We start from the raw sequence: 17,691 nt of genomic DNA on the forward strand, positions 1-17,691 counted from the left end.
GATTTACGATAATGTTGCCAGGACTGGAGAATTTTAGCGAGGAGGTGAAGATTGGATAGACTGGGGTTGTTTTCTTTGGAACAGAGGAAGTTGAGGGGAGATTTAATAGAGGTGAGGGGCCTAGATAGATTGGTTAGGAAGGAGTTATTTTACTCAGCAGAGAGGTCAATATACCTCCAGAAAGGAGGCATAGATTTAAAATAACTGGTAGGATTAGGGAGGAGTTGAGGAGTTTTAATCACTGAAGCTGGTGAGGGTCTGGAACTCACTGCCTGAAAGGGTGGAAGAGGCAGAAACCCTCATCATATTTAAAAATGACTCAGATATGCACTTGAGGTGCTGTAACCTACAGGATTAAGAACCAAGAGTTGGAAAGAGGCATCAGACTGATGATTTTTATTCACTGCACAGATACGATGGGCTGAATGGCCTCCTTATATGCTGTACATTTCTATGATTCTGTGATGACAAGTGATCCTTGTTGTTTTATCCAAGACAGGCCTCAGCCCAGTGATTTGCTCCAAGTGTTGATGGTTCAAGCTAAGAGGTGCCAGGTATCAGGAGCAGCAGGAGTAGTAAATAAAATCTAAATGTCAGTAAACACCGATATAATTTATCTGCATCTAGTTCTATTTTAATAACTTTTGTTGACTGTGACCCTCACCCAGTGCCAGGATATCAGATCAGACCCACCATGGAAAATGAGTTTAACACCCCTGAGATAGACAAGGTCAACTGGATCCTCAGTATCTGTCACCTCCTCCAGCCCCACAACCCTCTATGTAAATACAAGTTGTTGTTGTTGGATTACACCCTGAGATAGACAATGTCTCCCCTCATCCACCAACACAGCAACGTCTTCACAAACACAAACAAGTTTGTAAGACGCTATCTTTTTTTCTGAAGTGTGTTGAGTATCTCTAATGGCTCCTTCTCTTCCCCAGTGATCAGAAACAGCATCTCTTCGGATCCCTTCAAGTATCTTCCCTGTGATAGAGCTCACGCTGATGGGCCTGTAGTTCCCTGGCTCTGATTTATCTCTGATTTGGAAAATGGGAACTACATCACCTACCTTCCAATCTCAGGGAATAAACTCTGACTCAATAGAGCTGTTGAAGGTACGGGAAAAGGGTTCACCGAGCATCCGTCCCATCTCCTTAAACACCCTTGGGTGGATAACATCTGGACCTGGCGCACTGTCTAGTTTGAGATTTCCTATTTTATCCAGGATGACAATCCCTTTCTAATTTAATATTTATGTTATTGTCAACATCACATCCCACAGCTGGAATCTGAGCATCATCCACTGGCGTGCAGAATGATGTGAAATAGTCATTTAACAGCTCGGTCCTAACCTGGAAATCTGTTTCAATCTGTCCTGAACCGTCTTTCAGTGGCTCGAAACCATCTGTTCCCGTCTTCTCACTCCTGATGTAGCTTGAAAAGCTTTTGCCATTATTATCACCATTGTGCACCATGTTCTCTTCCAAAGATCTCTCAGCTTCTGTATTGGCTGCTTTTGTCTCCCTCAATGGTGGGTGATATTTGTCCCAATTCTCCTGGAAACTGAAATCACCTTGTTCAAAACTGGGTTCAATGTAAGACAGTTCAGGGAGTCAGGCATCAATTACCTCTCGACCGACACTGGCAGGTAAAACGCCAGACAATTCCTTAGTAAGGATTCTCTAGTTCCTCACCATGTATTTGTCAGGAAACTGAAACCCAGCTTTCCTACAGTCCACTCCTGGAGACCCCACTCCCTGAGCCTACAACCTTCAGCAGGATCAGTGGTGGAGTTCCATATCGGGAGTGATCCCAGAGTAACTGTTGGGATAGCACTCCTGTGGATGTTCCGTTTATTTTTATTTATCCTGGTGTCTAACATTCACACATCAATAAAACAGGGGATTCCTGGAAACATGCTGCAGGTCCTTCTTTATCGGGAGATCAAATGTCTGTTGTATAATTGTCCCAGCAGTTAACAGGCTCCTGCCAGGTAGAAAATACTATTGGGAACCAGGCTGAATATAGAAGGTCCAGAGGGGAAGTGAAAAAGAAAATAACAGAAGCAAAGAGAGCATGAAAAGAAATCCTAAAGTTTTCAATAGGCATCTAAATAGAATAAGGGTGGTAAAAGGAGGAGTGGAGCCGATTGGAGACACCATGGAGGCAGAGGGCATAGCTGAGGTATTAAATGAAAACTTTGCATCGGTCTTTACCAAGGAAGAAGATGCAACCCAGGCAATGTTGAAAGAAGAGATAAGTCAGACACTAGAGGGGTTGAAAATTGATAAAGAGGAATTATTAGATAGGCTGTCTGAACTTAAAGTGGATAAAGCACCAGGGTCAGATGAAATGCATCCAAGGATACTGAGGGAAGTGAGGATGGAAATCGCAAAGACACTGGCCATAGTTTTTCAGTCTTCCTTAGACTCAGGTGTGGTGCCAGAGGACTGGAGAATTGCAAATGTTACACCCTTGTTCAAAAAAGGGTGTAAAGAAAAGCCCAGCAACAACAGGCCAGTCAGTTTAACGTCAGTGGTGGGAAAACTTCTAGAAAAAATAATTCAGGACAAAATCAATAGTCACATGGACAAATGTGAGTTAATTAAGGAAAGCCAGCATGGATTTTTCTTAAGGGAAAATCATGTTTAACTAACTTGCTGGAGTTTTTTGAGGAGGTAACAGAGAGGGTTGATGAGGGCAATGCTATTGATGTGGTGCACAAGGACTTTCAAAAGGCATATTTGAATGAGCCACACAACAGACTTGTGTGCAAACTTGTAGCACATGGAATAAAAGGGACGGTAGCAACATGGATACGAAATTGCTTTTCCTGATATATATTAATGACCAAGACCATGCTGTACAGGGCACAATTTCAAAGTCTGCAGATGATACGAAACATGGAAGCATTGTGAACTGTGTCGAGGATAGTGTAGAACTTCAAAAGGACATAGACAAGTTGGTAGAATGGGCAGACAGGTAGCAGATTAATTTGATGCAGAGAAATGTGAAGTGGTTCATTTTGGTAGCAAGAACATGGAGAGACAATATAGAATAAAGGGCACAATTCTAAAGGGGGTTAAGGAGCAGAGGGACCTAGGTATACATATGCGTAAGTCACTGAAGGTGGCAGGATAGGTTGAGAGAGTGGTTAATAAAGCATACAGCATCCTGGGCTTTATTAAAAGGGGCAAAGAGTACAAGAGCAAGGAGGTTATGTTGAACTTGCATAAGACACTAGTTCAGCCTCAGCTGGAGTATTGCATCCAGTTCTGGGCACCGCACTTTAGGAAAGATGTGAGGGCATTGGAGAGAGTACAGAAAAGATTCACGAGCATGGTTCCAGGGATGAGAAATTTCTGTTATGAAGATAGATTGGAGAAGTTAGAACTGTTTTCCTTGCAGAAGAGAAGGCTGAGAGATAATTTGATCGAGGTATTCAACATCATGAGGGGTCTGGACAGAGTAGATCGAGAGAAACTGTTCCCACTTGTGAAAGGATCGAGAATGAGAGGGCACAGATATAAAGTATTTGGTAAGAGAAGCAAAAGTGACATGAGGAAAAACTTTTTCCACACAGCGAGTGCTTAAGGTCTGGAATGCACTGCCTGAGAACGTGGCAGAGGCAGGTTCAACTGAAACATTCAAAGGGAATTAGTGAGTTATAGGAAAAGGAAGAATGTGCAGGATTATAGGGAGAAGGCAGGGGAATGGAACTGAGTGAATTGCTCTTTCAGAGAGCCTGTGTGGATACAATGGGCCAAATGGCTTCCTTCCGTGCTGTAACAATTCTGTGATTCTGTAAACTCTGTCTGCTACTTTAATGTAGACTTTCATTTATTTCGTTTCAAAAGGTTTACTTTAAATGAAGTAACACCTGTGCTAAAATTGTAGACTCAGGACTGTCACACAAACACATCAAACCTCCACATAGTAATTGCAATCGTCATTTTCAGACTGGAAATTTAAACCTGCTGTTTCACTTTCAGTCAGGAATAAATCCCAGTTTTACACCAATCTCTGATTTGACAGCACGTTTCCAGCGTTCCCTGTTGTTCTTCCTGACTCGAAACACTGTTGTAAAGGAGCCTTCTGTTCCGTGCCCAGGATCTCTGAGCCATGGAAGAGCGCGGCTGGGATACATTTCTTACAGGCCTCAGGATTAACCCACACGGGGACTTTGCTGTCAGTGAAGAGAGACGAGAAAGACCAAAGTGCCGTTTGTCCCTCTCAGTGTGATCCTGAAGGACTGTGTTCAGGCTGAAGTTCTGTTCCTGCCATACGATCCTCCCCACAGATTGTCCTTTCTGAGCTCCAGCCAGGTGATGCTAAACACTCAGGTGGGAAAGACAAAAAACTACAACAATATGTTTAAAACAAAGCTGATTTATTTGACACTTATCCAGAATATTAATAACCCCACTAACGGGGGCTGGAGTTCATCAGCAGAAACAAACCCCTCCCATCCGAACTAACATGGTTTAGTCCAGGATGTGATTAACAGCAGAATCCAACTCCAGCTGTCACTTGTGAACTCGCTGGTGCTTCTGTAGGTCGGATAACTGAGTGAATCCTGTCCCACACTCAATGCAGGCATACAGCCTCTCGCCAGTGTGAACTCACTGAATAGCTATTCTGTGACCTTGACCGATCAACACCTTCTCCTTTGTTCTCTCTTGCCCCACCACCACTTTACTTGCTTATAACCTTTTACAATTCTAATATTTGCCAGTTCTGAAGAAGGGTCACTGACCTGAGAAGTTAACTCTGCTTCTCTCACCATAGATGCTGTCAGACCTGCTGAGTATTTCCAGCATTTCTTGTTTTTACTGCAGATTTCCAGCATCCGCAGTATTTTGCTTTTATTATAGGATAATAAACTGTGGGCGGCACAATGGCGCAGTGGTTAGCACTGCAGCCTCACAGCTCCAGCGACCCGGGTTCAGTTCTGGGTACTGCCTGTGTGGAGTTTGCAAGTTCTCCCTGTGTCTGCATGGGTTTTCTCCGGGTGCTCCGGTTTCCTCCCACAAGCCAAAAGACTTGCAGGTTGGTAGGTAAATTGGCCATTATAAATTGCCACTAGTATAGGTAGGTGGTTGAGAAATATAGGGACAGGTGGGGATGTTTGGTAGGAATATGGGATTAGTGTAGATTAGTGTAAATGGGTGGTTGATGGTCGGCACAGACTTGGTGGGCCGAAGGGCCTGTTTCAGTGCTGTATCTCTAAAAACTAAAAAAAAAAAGGATCGTATACCAGTTATACAGCCTGCCCAATTTGCAGTCCATGAACTTAAATAGACAGGAATATCACATACATTCTGTTAGGAGCATGTGATACTCCCGACCCAATTTTCTTTCAGACAATTATTTACCTCCAAGTACTAGAGAGGAAAATAACCTTATTAACTTTAGCAAATGTGGTGTCTCTAAAGATAGAATGCTTGTTTTTAAATATCATGACGCGTTAGATTTTATAATTTAAAATAGTCACATTATAAAGATTCTAAACTAAAATAAGCTTGTTTTCAGTGCAGATCTCATTATAATCATAATGCAAACTAATTAGAAATATGGTTTTCCTCTTCAAATGCAAAGTAATTGTACCAGACCTTGCTAGCGACACTGGAAAAGTAATGAGACTAGTGTTGCACCTCTCAGAAGCAAATCCTGCACTCCGGGTTCCACTACCTGGTGGGACACCCTGCCCCATGTGCCCAAAGATCTGCAGGTCGAGAATCGGCCTGTTCAGTGACATGAAGACCCATGTCAGTAACTCGTGACCTTGAGTAGACATCATCCTCGAATCGAGGGACAGCAGACGACGACCTCTACCTCGCGCAAAGGAAGATGGTTGTGCTTGTTGGACATCAATTATCTGAGCTCCAGGACATCACTGTCGGAGTTCCTCAGGGTAGTGTCCTAGGCCCAACCATCTTCAGCTGCCTCATCAATGACTTTCCTTCAATCATAAGGTCAGAAGTGGGGATGTTCGCTGATGATTGCACAATATTCAGCACCATTCGTGACTCCTCAGATACTGAAGCAGTCCGTGTAGAAATGCAGCAAGAACTGGACAATATCCAGGCTTGGGCTGATAAGTGGCAAGTAAGATTTGCGGCACACAAGTGCCAGGTAATGACCATCTCCAACAAGAGAGAATGGTAACCATCTCCCCTTGACATTCAATGGCATTACCATCGCTGAATCCCCCACTATCAACATCCTAGGGGCTACCATTGACCAGAAACTGAACTGGAGTAGCCATTATAAATACTGTGGCTACAAGAGCAGGTCAGAGGCTAAGAATCCTGCGGCAAGTAACTCACCTCCTGACTCCCCAAAGCCTGTCTACCATCTACAAGGTACAAGTCAGGAGTGTGATAGAATACTCTCCACTTGCCTGGATGGGTGCATCTGCAACAACAGTCAAGAAGCTCGACACCATTCAGGACAAAGCAGCCCGCTTGATTGGCACCCCATCTACAAACATTCACTCCCTCCACCACCGACGCACAGTGGCAGCAGTGTGTACCATCTACAAGATGCACTGCAGCAATGCACAAAGGCTCCTTAAACAGCACCTTCCAAACCCGTGACCTCTACCAACTGGAAGGACAAGGGCAGCAAATGTATGGGAACACCACCATCTGCAAGTTCCCCTCCAAGTCACACACCATCCTGACTTGGAACTATATCGCCGTTCCTTCACTGTCGCTCGGTCAAAATTCTGGAACTCCCTTCCTAACAGCACTGTGGGTGTACCTACTCCACATGAACTGCAGCGGTTCAAGAAGGCAGCTCACCACCACCTTCTCAAGGGAAATTAGGGATGGGCAATAAATGCTGGCCTGGCCAGCGTCACCCACATCCCATAAATGAATAAAAAAACAAGTTTGAGGTTCTGTTACCTCATCCCCAAATCAGGCTCTAAAGTTTGGTGATGGCCCTGTGACAATGCAGCAGGTCCAATGGACAGCTGTATATCCCAACAGTGATGAACACTTCTGGCTCCTGTTTTACTGCATCAATTGGTGCAGTGGCAGCTGCATTTAACAGCAAGGTGAGCTGAAAATCATAACTATTGTGTTGGCTTGGAGAAAGGCAGCACTCTGTATATACATATTCATACATGTACAGAGTATTGTGCTATCAGCCTCAGAAGCCCAGTGACCATTTATAGTGACTGCAGAGAGCTCACAGGATAGTTGTACTGTAGCCAATGCACAGCACTTGTGGTGCAGGACAGCCTTTTCCAGATAATCTTAAGCAATGTCAAACCACACATTGAAGAAAGATGGCCAGAGTTATACTCCTTGCCTTGCATCACGATGGTGTAAAAGACAGCTTCACATTAACTCAAGGTTTACAGTGTGACTGGGACAATAGACAGTGAAAGTGGAGATGAACAATGAATGGAATTCAGCCATACACCTGAGCAAACTGATAAGTGGAAATTCCAGATCATTTCAGTTGCTGCAAAGCACAGGATATATTCAGTTTATACAGCTCATGCTCACTGCAGGATATTCACATTCAGTAACCAGTTTGTGCAGGGTTTTCAGAAACTACTTCAGACACACACTGCTGTGTAAATGGAAGCAAGTTTCAAATTCCTATTGAGAGACCAATGTTTTTGCTGCAGACCAGCGACTTGCCAGCTACTGATCCTGAACCATTAATTTTAAGCCATGTCAAATGAGCTGTGTCAGTTCTCAGGTGATCTCTGCTAAGATATCCCATGAAAGCAAAAACAAACACTGGGAATTGGTCATGCATATGAACATTTGAATTAGGAGCAGAAGTTGGCCATTCGGCCCCTCTAGTCTGCTCCTCCATTCAGTATCACGGCTGATATGTTCATGTCTTGAATTCGACATTCCCATCTACCCCCGATAACCTTCAACTTCCTTGCCTAACAAGAATCTATCTACCTCCACCTTAAAAATATTGAATGACCCCACCTTCACCACCTTCCGCGGCAGAGAATTCCAAAGTTGCACAACCCACAGTGACAAAATTTCTCATCTCCGTCCTAAAAGGGTGACTCCTAAGTTTTAAACAATGCCCCGAGTTCTGAACTCACCCACAAGAGGAAACATCCTTTCCACATCAACCTTGTCAAGACTGTTCAGGATCTTATAAACTTCAATCAAGTCTCCCGTCACTCTTCTGAACTCCAGTGAAAACTAGCCCAGTCTATCCAACCTTTCCTCATAAGACAACCCACTCATTCCAGGTATCAATCTCGTAAACCTCCTCTGAACTGCCTCCAATGCATTTACATCCTCCTTAAATAAGGAAACCAAAGCTGCACACAGTATTCGAGGTGTGGTCTCACCAATGCCTTGTATAACAGAAGCATAACATCCTTACTTTTATTTTCAATTCCTCTCATAATGAGGGATAGCATTCCATTAGGCGTCTTTATTACTTTGTGTGAATCATGCACTAGAATACCTAGATCCTTCTGCACCTGAGTTCTGCAGTCATTCTCTGTTTAAGTAATACTCTGCTTTTTTCTTCTTCTTGCCAAAGTGAAGAACTTCACATTTTCCCACATTATACTCCATCTGCCAGATTTTTGCCCACTCACTCAACCTATCTATATCGGTCTGCAACCTCCTTCTGTCCTCTTCACAACATTCTTTCCTACCTATTTTTGTGTCATCTGCAAATTTAGCTACCATGCCATCGCTCCCCTCATCCAAGTCATTGATATAAATTGTAAAAAATTGAGGCCCAGCACAGACCCTTGCGGGACTCCACTCGTCACATCCTGCCTATCAGAAAAGGACCCATTTATGCATACTCTCTGTTTTCTACCAACCAGCCAACCTTCTATCCATGCTGGTATGTTACCCCCTACACCATGAGTTTCTACTTTGTGCAATAACCTTTTATGCGGCACCTTGTCAAATGCCTTCTGAAAATCCAAGTACAGTACGTCAACGGGCTCCCCTTTACCCACAGAGCATGTTTCTCCTTGAAAGAACTCCAATAAATTGGTTAAACATGATTTCCCTTTCACAAAACCATGCTGACTAGTCCCGATTACCTTGCGTTTTTCTAAGTGCCCAGCTATAGTCTCCTGAATGATCGATTCTAACACCTTCCTCACGACAGGTCTGTGTATACACACACCTCCTTTGGCCATTTACAGAAGATGACTGACACACTGAAGTTGTAGAGAAGTATGCAGTTCCACCCACTTGCTTTCCTGGTTGAAGTTCATTTCCACCAAGGTATAAGAAAATAAAAAACAAAGACTTAAAAACAGCTTTGTGGTTGTCCAGCATTAAAAAAAAAAAAATCGGAAAGGGAGAAGCCAATGGTGGATTTCCGAAATCCCAATGTCAGAAATCCGCTATTTGACTGAAACTTCTCATCCCCGAGTTACTTGTGAACTCGCTGGTGTTTCAGCAGGTTGGATGACTGAGTGAAACCCTTGCCACACTCTGAGCAAGTGAATGGCCTCTCCCCAGTGTGAACTCGTCGGTGTCTCAGCAGGGTGGATGCCTGAGTGAATCCCTTCCCACAATCTGGACAGGTGAATGGCCTCTCCCCAGTGTGAACTTGCTGGTGTCCCAGCAGGGTGGACGACCGAGTGAATCCCTTCCCACACTCTGAGCAGATGAATGGCCTCTCCCCAGTGTGAACTTGCCGGTGTGTCAGCAGGTGGGATGAAGTTTTGAATCCTTTGCCACACTCTAAGCAGGTGAATGGCCTCTCCCCAGTGTGAACTCGCTGGTGTCTCAGCAGGTCGAATGAGTGAATAAATCCCTTCCCACACTCTGAGCAGGTGAATGGCCAGTCCCCAGTGTGAACTCGCTGGTGTGTCAGCAGGGCGGATGAAGTATTGAATCCCTTCCCACACTTGGAGCAGGTGAATGGCCAGTCCCCAGTGTGAACTCGCTGGTGTGTCAGCAGGGCGGATGAAGTAATGAATCCCTTCCCACACTCTGAGCAGGTGAACGGCCTCTCCCCAGTGTGAACTCGCTGGTGTGTCAGCAGGTTGGATGACGTAATGAATCCCTTCCCACACTCTGAGCAGGTGAACGGCCTCTCCCCAGTGTGAACTCGCTGGTGTGTAAGTAGGTGGGATGCAGTAATGAATCCCTTCCCACACTCTGAGCAGGTGAACGGCCTCTCCACAGTGTGAGTGCGCTGGTGTATCTCTAGAACACTTTTCCTTTTAAAGCTCTTCTCGCAGTCAGAACATTTATACGGCCTCTCGCCAGTGTGAACTCGCTGGTGTGTCAGCAGGTTGGACAACTGAGTAAATCCCTTCCCACACTCTGAGCAGGTGAACGGTCTCTCCCCAGTGTGACCTCGTTGGTGTATCAGCAGGTTGGATAATTGAGTGAATCCCTTCCCACACACAGAGCAGGTGAACGGCCTCTCCCCAGTGTGAGTGCGTTCATGAATATCCAGTTTTGATGGAGAACCGAATCCCTTCCCACAGTCTCCACATTTCCATGGTTTCTCCATGCTGCAGGTGTCCTTGTGTCTCTCCAGGTTGGATGATCAGTTGAATCCTCATCTACGCACAGATCACGTGTCTGGTTTCTCCCCGCTGTGAATGATGTGATGTGTCCTCAGGCTGTGCAACTGGTTAAAGCTCTTTCCACAGTCAGTACACTGGAACACTCTCACTCAGGTGTCTGTGTGTCTCGGTGCTTTTCCAGTCACACTGATGTTTGAAATCTTTTCCCACAGACAGAACAGACAAACATTTCTCCTTCCACATTCAAAGCCAATGATATTCAAGTCCTGATGAATCGAGTGACTGTCAGATCTTGATGTGATGTTTGGTTTGAATTTCCCGTCAGTAATATACTGCAAAAGGAGTTTACGAAAGTCATCATTGTCAGTCCAGGATAGAAATTCAGAACAGACAATTCTAGTTTCTTTGTACATTCTTTCCTCTCTTATTTCCCCCAAACTAAAAGAAGCCAAAATTAACAACAAATTGCAACAAAGCAAAGGGAACCTTCCCAACTAAACCAGAACACTGCTACCAGTGTCCACGAGACACTGTGTGTCCTGAGGTGTCCACTGGTTTCAGAAGGCCATCCTGGCACGGACAAGACCACGGAAAACAGGGCAGCAGCCAGAGTGACACCTCCACTCCCAACATGGTCCCTGTACATCCTGGACCTACACATTGCTTCTCGACCTGAGGGAGAGGTGGAGATGGAAAAGGTGAGAACTGGGTGTTTAAATATACAAGACAGATACAAAGCTGGGTGGGTTTGGGATGGGTGAGGTGAGGGAGAGGAGGGCATTGGTGGGACTGGGGGGTTTGTGAGGAGGAGGTCATTGAAAGGGCTAGTGGGGGTGGGTGGTGTTTTAACCAGGCCCAAGAGCAGGTCCAGGAGAAGATCCTCCAACTTACCAACACCTACCCCTCCACACCGAGTGGCCAGAGATTAGGAGAGTGGGACTAAACTATAACCAAGGCGATTGATAAGGTCCCACATGGCCGACTGGTGACGAAAGTAAAAGCCCATGGGATCCAAGGCAAAGTGGCAAGTTGGAGCCAAAATCAGCTCAGAGGCAGGAAGCAAAGAGTAATGGTTGACGGTGTTTGTGTGACTGGAGGCTGTTTCCAGTGGGGTTCTGCAGGGATCAGTACTCGGTCCCTTGCTTTTTGTGGTATGTATCAATGATTTGGACTTGAATGTAGGGGGTTTGATTAAGAAGTTTGCAGATGATACAAAAATTGACCGTGTGGTTGATAATGAAGAAGAAAGCTGTAGACTGCAGGAAGATATCAATGGACTAGTCAGGTGGGCAGAACAGTGGCAAATAGAATTCAATCTGGGGAAGTGTGAGGTAACGTATATGCGGACAGGTAACAAGGCAAGGGAATACACAATAAACAGTAGGATACTGAGAAGTATAGAGGAACAGAGAGACCTTAGTGAGCATGTCCACAGATCCCTGAAGGTGGCTGGGCAGGTAGAGAAGGCATACGGGATACTTGCCTTTATTAGCCAAGGCACAGAATATAAGAGCAGGTGTGATGAAACATAGGTAGAATAGGCTTAATTAGGTAGAATTTAGATATAATTAATACTTTATACCTTTTAGAATTAAAGAAATGGCCAGTTTTCAAGGTTCATTGAAGTTAAAAAAACATCAACATCCCCGTTGCAATGGAATGTGTAGCAGAAACACCTTTTAAGGTAAATGAGAGAGGCTACACATGTTCCCTACTGATAATATCAACTAATTAGGATTATAGTTCTTAACGATATTGACAGACTAACTTAAAGAGTTGATACAAAGTAGCATCAAAGAACCATCACAGATGATCACAGAGTGGAATGTTACCTACAAAAAAAAACAAATGTCACGTAAACCCAAGTTAACCCAAAAAGGGAAAAAAAACAGTTACTGCACAAATTTAATTTAAAATCTTTAAGTATAAAACACATTTACAAAGTTAACTCTTAGTGTTACTATAAAACACTGCAAACATTTTGATCAGATAAAAGCTCACAGCTTCATGAGAAGGGAATTCCCAGCAGATAATTAATTGGGAATAAGTAGCTAATGATATTACCATAATTGGGAGCAAGTAATGATGTTCCCATATGTGGTTCATGAAAGTGGGGAAAAACACGCACAAAAAGATAACACCGACATTCCAAAAGATGAGTTAATAGATTAGCAACAGCATAAACGTGAAAGTTTTGAATCAAGAAATCGGTGGTATGGAAAATCCTCATCAATGTTACTCATCCAATGGTAAGAACGGCTGACTGCATGACAAGAGAATTCTGCTCTTAACAGAGTGTGTTGTCTTGTTCGGCAGGAGGCTTACCCGAGGCATTTAAGGTAACAGTTTACTTTGAATTTTGATGGATTTTCGAAGATATTTTGCTGTAATATTGTCAAGGTTGAACTTTTGGATTCTATTTTAGAAATAAGATTATGTTTTACATCTTTTGGTAATCTTTGATATTGTAAGTATACTTATCCACTTAAAAGTATATTGCATGTTAAATTCTTTTATAAATATATAAAAGTTAATAAATCGTCTCATGTAGTATTCTGTATACAACTACAAGAACCCCCTCTCTGTGTCTCTTTAAGTGGAGAGATACGTATTGAAGAGAGTTCCCAGACCCTTATAATGTCTGGGATATTTATGACTTAGCCATAATTATTTTAAAAGCAGGCTATCCAAAAGATGGCGATATTCTGTATGAGTTTTCTTTCTTTGAGGGAAAGCTAGTTCAACTCTTTAGACACAAAATAAATGTCTATAAGAGTTCGTCTGATTTGAACTTAATTAAATGAGATTCATAGGGATGTACTCCTGATTTGGTTTAGTACCTAAAAGGGGGTTAAAGTCAGAAATCACTTCACAGGGAGGTTATGTTGGAACTGTATAAAACCCTGGTTAGGCCACAGCTGGAGTACTGCATGCAGTTCTGGTCACCACACTATAGGAAAGATGTGATTGCATTAGAGAGGGTACAGAGGAGATTTATGAGGATGTTGCCTGGACTGGAAATTTTAGCGATGAGGAAAGATTTGGATAGGTGAGGATTGTTTTCTTTGGAACAGGGGAGGCTGAGTGGAGACATAATTGACATATATAAAACTATAAGGGGTCTAGATGGAGTGGAAATGAAGGCCCTATTCCTCTTGATTGAGCGGTCTATAACCGGGGGCATAGATTTAGAGTAAGAGGTAGGAGGTTTAGAGGGGATTTGAAGGGAAATGTTATCACCCAGAGGGCAGTGGGATCTGGAACTAACTGCCTGGGAGGGTGGTAGAGGCAGAAACCCTCAAAACCTTTAAAAAGTACTTGGATATGCACCGGAAGTGCCCGAACCTACAAGGCTACGGACCAAGAGCTGGAAAGTGGGATTAGGCTGGATGGCTCCTTGTTGGCCGGCACGGACACGATGGGCCGAATGGCCTCCTTCCATGCTGTAAATTTCTATGATACTAATTTGAGGAACAGCCCCTTCAGGTAACTGTACAGGAACTGTAACCTCTCACACTGAATATATACATGGCCCATGGACTCCTCTAAGCTGCAAACATCACATACAGCCTGGGAGTGGGTGAAGCTGCTTAAAAACCTTTGTCCAGGATTCTGCAGCTCCCAGGCACTAGATTCTGATTGGGAACAGAGACTGCAAAGCTCCGCCCACTGTCTGTGCCCTCACCAAGATGGCCACATATGCGCCCTAACCCCACCCAGTCCAAGATGACAGCCAGTGACCCCCTCTTCCCTGTTCTGTCACCACGAGGTAAATACGGGGCCTCTGGCCTACCCCAGGTGTCTATGAAGCCTCCCAGCCAACCCACAGCTCCAATTCCTCTCCTGTACCCACAATCTCCTCCCGAGCTGCCTGTTTATTTTTATTTTATTTATTTAGAGATACAGCACTGAAACAGGCCCTTCGGCCCACCGAGTCTTTGCCGACCATCAACCAGCCATTTATACTAATCTGGCATTAATCCCATATTCCTACCACATTCCCACCTTCCCTCAGTTCTCCTACCACCAACCTATACTAGGGGCAATTTACAATGGCCAATTTACCTATCAACCTGCGAGTCTTTGGCTGTGGGAGGAAACCGGAGCACCAAACGAAAACCCACGCGGTCACTTGCAAACTCCGCACAGGCGATTCCACCCAGAATCGAACCCGGGTCACTGGAGCTGTGAGGCTGCGGTGCTAACCACTGCGCCGCCATTTTCACCTCAGTTCGTCTCCATTACCCACACTGTGCGTGCTCAGAGCAAAGACCAATCCCGTGCCAGTGCACTGGGCTCCTACAGTCATTGATAGGGGATTTTCTGACCCGTGTGGAGTCCTGGGTAGTTAATCTGCCATTGAATGGCTGATTTTGTGTCATCCCATGGAGAGTGGGGCCGGGGAGGCAATGAAGAAAATTATTAAATAAATTATACAGATACCCGAGTGCCCGGGCCATCAACTATGGTGTGAAGTACAATGGGATTTCTGTTCATTACCCACATTTGGACTCGGGGAATTAGAGGATGTTTTCACAACGTGCAGATGACAGCAATTTAATGGTAGAACTAATAATGTGGAAGACTGCACTGAAATCCAGGAAGACAAACAAGCTGGCAGACTGGACAGATAAATGGGAAATGAAATTCAACATAGTGAAATGTGAGCTGGTTCATTTTGGGAGGAGGAATAAGGAGGCCAGTGATTGGTTAGAATGTAAGAAATTAAATGGAGCAGAGGAGCAAAGAGATCTGGGAACAGAGTCACATAAATCACTAAAAGGAGCAATACAAGTCGATAAGAGAGCAAAGAAAGATAGGTCGGCATAGACGCGATGGGCCAAATGGCCAGTTTCTATGCTGTATGACTATGACTCTAAAGAGCTGATGTTCTTTTCTCGAGGAATACAATGTAACAGCAGGGAGGGAATGTTAAATTTATAGAGAACCTCACTTAGAAGGACTGTGAGCAGTTCTGGTCTCCAGATTATAAAAGGATATTGAAACACTGAAGAAAGTGCAGAATAGATTTACAAAGATGTCACCAGAGAGGATGTTACTATCCAGCAAGATTGAGCAGGCTGGGGCTCCTTTCTCTGGAAAAGAGAAGACTAGGAGGAGATCTGATAGAGGTCTTTAAAATTATCAGTGAGTCAGAACAAGGGGGCAGCAATATAAGACAGACATTAACAGGTCAAATAGAGAACTTAGGAGGAATTTCTCTACTCAGAGAGTGGTGAGAATGTGGAACTCACTGCCATGTGGAGTGGTTGAAGCAGATAGCAATGATGTGTTTCAGGGGAGGCTTAATACATTCATGAGGGAGAAGGGAATAGAGGGATATAGGAGCAGGATGGGACAAGGGAATTAGATTGGAAGGAGGCTCATGTGGATTATAAACACCAGCAAAGACTAGTGGGGCTGAACTGCCTGTTTCTGGGCTGTAATTCTGTGTATGTACAGCAGGGGTGGGTTAATGTTTAAGGCTGCAGGTCCAGGGGTGGATTAATGCTCGGGTTTACAGGACCCAGGGGTGGATTAATTCTCGGGTTTTCAGTGCCCAGGGGTGGATTAATTCTCGGGTTTTCAGTGCCCAGGGGCGGATTAATTCTCGGGTTTTCAGGGCCCAGGGGCGGATTAATTCTCGGGTTTTCAGGGCCCAGGGGCGGATTAATGCTCGGGTTTACAGGGCCCAGGGGCGGATTAATGCTCGGGTTTACAGGGCCCAGGGGCGGATTAATGCTCGGGTTTACAGGGCCCAGGGGCGGATTAATGCTCGGGTTTACAGGGCCCAGGGGCGGATCAATGCTCGGGTTTACAAAGCCCAGGGGCGGATTAATGCTCGGGTTTACAAAGCCCAGGGGTGGATTAATACTCAGGTTTACAGGGCCCAAGGGGTGGATTAATGCTCGGGTTTACAGGGCCCAGAGGTGGATTAATACTCAGGTTTACAGGGCCCAAGGGGTGGATTAATACTCGGGTTTACAGGGCCCAGGGGTGGATTAATGCTCAGGTTTACAGGACCCAGAGGTGGATTAACACTCGAGTTTACAGGGCCCAGGGGTGGAATAATACTCGGGTTTACAGGACCCAGGGGTGGAATAATACTCGGGTTTACAGGGCCCAGGGGTGGAATAATACTCGGGTTTACAGGACCCAGGGGTGGAATAATACTCGGGTTTACAGGGCCCAGGGGTGGATTAATACTCGGGTTGACAGGGCCCAGGGGTGGATTAATACTCGGGTTGACAGGGCCCAGGGATGGATTAATGCTCAGGTTTACAGGGCCCCGGGTTGGATTACTGTAAGATCTGGTTCTAACCTTTATACTCTGATCCCTAGTACTAGGTTCCCCAACCAGCGGAATTAGTTTCTGTCCATCCTATCAGTTCCAGTTAATATCGTGAAAACTTTATTAAAAGCACACCTTAATCTTCCAAATTCAAGGAAATAAAACCATCCCAAGGTGATGCATTTTTCCACAATGCAGAAGGAGAGGCAATATATACTTAATGGCACGTTCATTAAGAGTGTGCGGGGACAGCGGGACCTGGGACTTCATGTGCATAGATCTTTGCAAGTCGCAGGACCCATTGAGAGAATAGTTAGCAAAGTATTTGGGATCTTGGGCTTCATAAATAGAGGTACTGAATGCAAAATCTGAGAAGTTATGTTGAACCTTTATAAAGCTCTGGTGAGGTCACAACTGGAGTATTGCTTCCAGTTCTGGTCACCACACTTTAGGAAGGATGTGAGGATCCTCGAGAGGGTGCAGAGATTTACCAGAATGGTTCCAGGGATGAGGAAACTTAGTTACAGGATTCGGTTGGAAAAGTTGGGGTTGTTCTCCTTGGAGTAAAGGAGATTTGATAGAGGTGTACAAGATTATGACAGGTTTAGACAAGGTCGACAAAGAAAAGCTGTTCCATTATCTGATGGTACAGGGACTAGGGGACACAGATTAAGCTTTTGGGTAAGAGATACAGGAGGGATGTGATGAAGACCTTTTTTCAGACAGCGAGTGGTAATGACCTGGAACTCACTGCCTACGAGGGTGGTGGAAGCAGAGACGATCAATGATTTCCAAAGGAAACTGGATGGAAAATTGAGGGAAATAAATCTGCAGGACTGCAGGGAAAATGGAACTGACTGGATTGCTCTACAGAGAGCGGGCGAGGAAT

The 17,691-nt window shown here is 44.7% G+C and overlaps 1 pseudogene; it reads right to left on the bottom strand.

Annotated features, from left to right (window-relative positions):
- Window positions 1–17,691, bottom strand: part of LOC137349235 (zinc finger protein 850-like) — a 46,857-nt pseudogene that overhangs the window by 19,110 nt on the left and 10,056 nt on the right.

The sequence above is a fragment of the Heterodontus francisci genome, chromosome 34 (assembly GCF_036365525.1).
Source record: "Heterodontus francisci isolate sHetFra1 chromosome 34, sHetFra1.hap1, whole genome shotgun sequence".
In the NCBI taxonomy this organism is placed as follows: domain Eukaryota; kingdom Metazoa; phylum Chordata; class Chondrichthyes; order Heterodontiformes; family Heterodontidae; genus Heterodontus; species Heterodontus francisci.